This window comes from Chrysochloris asiatica, unplaced genomic scaffold (genome assembly GCF_000296735.1).
Source record: "Chrysochloris asiatica unplaced genomic scaffold, ChrAsi1.0 scaffold00007, whole genome shotgun sequence".
Lineage (NCBI taxonomy): Eukaryota > Metazoa > Chordata > Mammalia > Afrosoricida > Chrysochloridae > Chrysochloris > Chrysochloris asiatica.
Window position 1 is genome coordinate 18,986,078 of NW_006408525.1, and position 3,503 is coordinate 18,989,580.

The window sequence follows — 3,503 nt, forward strand, 5'->3', positions numbered from 1 at the left end:
CATAGACACTTCACAGTCCACTATTTCTTTAATTGAATTTTAACTTGTCTCACTAAACCCAGATTTACTTGGAAATTCCTCAACCCATGTTGAAATTACAATGGAAATGACACACATCTCACAGAAAGGAGAGGAAACCGAATGCAGGCCTGGAAAATTGCAAAGGGTGGAAACAGGATCAAAAGAGAAAGAAAAGACTTCCTGTTTGCAGGTGGGAGGAGCAGAGTCAGGTAGGACAGGCTCCTTGGGGGAAATGTGGAAAAACCACAGAAGATGCTTTCCCGGAGCAGCTCCAGAACTTTGGATCTAGTGTAAGGTGAAGGGCATCAGTTTCCAACACCCACCGGTGGAAAAATCTGAATGTGGCAAGGAAAATATGATGATTTCTGAATTGATCAGGACACAGGACACTATTTGTGGCCATTCAGCCTGGGCTGAGATCAGAGGGTGGGGCCACAGCCATGCTGATACAATGATACAGTGCTAAAAACTGTGGAGCAACATTTGATAAAAGAGAGATGTGGTGGAGTTTACCCATTTCCTTCCTTCTCTGCCCTGTTGCACCCTCTCTGCCCAACCCAGACACCTTCAGGCAGGTAGGCGTGCACCCCCAAAAGGGTCCAGCATTGCGCCCACAATTTTCCCATGGCACAGTGAGGAGGTCCCTGGGAGGAGGCCCATTGGTCCCATGGGTTGATCCTTTGGCAGCTTCTTATGACATCTGACTGTGGGACCAAGTCCTAAAGTTGACCTGGTCAGGACCCTTTATTCCTGCCTACCCAGCAAGAAAAAGCATGTCTGACCATACACCCAAACCATATGAGCACCCTGTAAAACCCCAACATAAAAGGCACGAGCCAACACCAACTACTACACACAAAGACAACTATTTTGAGAATTACGCTGTGCACACACAGATACCTGACCTTCAAAGATAAAAATAGTGGACACTCTTTCTTTCATTGATTTCTCAATATCTATCTGTGCACCTCCATGGTGGTGACTAGCAGAGGGGCCTGAGCAAGTGGACATTGCCACCCACTGCTGAAATTTTCTACTGTGCATGCACACTGACCTGTGCAGCAAAGGCTATTGGTCAGTCAGATATGGTTTTATTTTTGTTTATGAGCAGTGCTTTTTCTCTCTGCTTTTATATTCTTTATGGTTTGGGTCCATTTGTTCTCACTTTTTTCCTGGGAGTGGAAGCTTTTCTCCCTAAATGACCCAAGAAGAGACAGCAATCATGGCCATATAGCCAAGCTACAAGCATACCCAACAATATCCCACCATAGGGACAGGAGCCAATACCAGCTGCTACACATCACTTATGAAAAGGGAAGCCTATCCCCAGATCACATCCACCAGACACTCCATAAGCTTAACAACACAGCAACATACATTCATTTAATCATTGAAAATGTGCCTAACTACTGAAAACGTCCAAGAAAAAGCAACAAAAGGTCTCAGCACACTTCCAAAAAGAGAAAAGAGTAACTGAGACAAATGAGTTAGAGACAGACACAGACGTCCTACAAGAAGAAGAACAGGTTTTAGATTTGCCTGAGAAGGATTTCAGAAGAATTATATGGAGACAAATTCAAATGCTTCACAAAGGGTGGAGGAAAATAAGGAAGAAGTCAGGAAAGTGCTACAGGAGCAATCAAACAAGATAGATAGAGCATTGGAAACTGTTCAAAACCTGCAGAAAGAGGTCCAGATGATTAATAATAAAATATCAGAAATGGACAATACACTGAAAGGGCAAAGGAGTAGAACTGCAGAGACGGAAGCCAGAACCAGTGAGCTGGGAAGACAAATCTCTCAATTCTACTAAGATAGAAGAGCAAGCAGAAAAAAGGATGAAAAAAATCTGAAGCAAGTCTAAGATTCATGCTGGATTAACTTGAAGCAGAATAACTTAAGAATTATTGGCATTCCAGAACAGGAAGAATCACAGAAATCCACAGAGGAGATAGTTGAAAGCTACTGGAAGAAAGTTTCCTAACATCTTTAAAGATGAGAAGATAAACATTCAAGAAACTGAACAAACTCCAGGAAGGATAGACCCCCCCAAAAAATCACCAAGACATATCATAATCAAGCTCTCCAAAATCAAAGACAAGGAGAGAATCCTAAAAGCAGCCAGGGAAAAGAGAAGTGTTACTAACAAAGCCACGCAAATTAGATTAAGCTCTGACCTCTCAGCAGAAACCATGCAGTCAAGAAGGCAATGAGGAGACATATATAAAACCCTAAAAGAAAAAAACTGTCAACCAAGAATCATCTACCCAACAAAACTCTCAATCAAATATGATGGTGCAATGACAGACATTGTCAAAGCCAATCCAGTGCTTCAAAACATCCTAAAGGGAGTTCTTTGGAATGAAAACCAACCAGAACAGACAACAACCAGAGATTGACAGACATGGCAACACCATCCGGAACTGTTGACAGCAGAGTTTAGAACAGAACAAAATCACAACAATGCATTCAGAGGACCTGTGAGGCCAATCAAAGATCAGAAAAAATAACAATGTCAAAGAAGGGAAAAATATAGGAACAGAGATCCAGGTGGTGAGGAGGTCAGGTAGAATGTAGCATACAACAGACTGTCTAAAATGGAGGGGAAAGTTAATAGACTATAGGGTAACCCCAAAGAAAGTTAATATTTCACAACTTACCATGAAAATGAAGATAAGAGCAAACAAGGAAACATTAAAACTAAGAAGAAACTGACAAGAAAAAAACATGAACACAGCACAAGAGGGCATGCAGAAGAAAGGGATGAACAGCACTGCAAAAATTAACATAATGATTGCAATTAATTCATTCCTACCAATAATTACACTAAAAGTCAATGAATTAAATGCACCAGTGAAGAGACAGAGAGTGGCAGAATGGATAAGAAAATAAGATCCTTCCATATGCTGCCTGCAAGAGACACACCAAGACAAAAAACAGACTAAAAGTTAAAGGGTGGGGAAAAAAACACCAAGCTAATTAACAAAAACCAGCATAAAAGATAAAGAAGGTCACAATCTCATGATTCAAGGGTCAATTGAGCAAGATGACATAACCATAATATCTATGCTCCCAATGAGAAAGCACCAAGATATATAAAGCAAACCTTACTAGAATTGAAGAAAGAAATAGATAAATCTACAATTATGGTGGAAGCTTTTAATACACCACTTTCAAAAGGGGAAAGAACAACCAGAAAGAAACTTGACAACATTACACAGGAACTAAACAGCACCATCTACCAACTTGACCTCATAATGTGTACAGAGCATTCAACCCAACAACAGCACAATACACCTTCTTTCCCAGTGCACATGGAACATTCTCCAGAATTGACCATGTGTTAGGTCACAAAGCAAGCCTCCATAAATTCATAAACATCAAAACACTACAAAGCATCTTCTCAGAAGACAATGCTATAAAACTAGAAATCAACAATAAGAAGATGAAGTAAATAAAGTCAAATACATATAAACTGAATA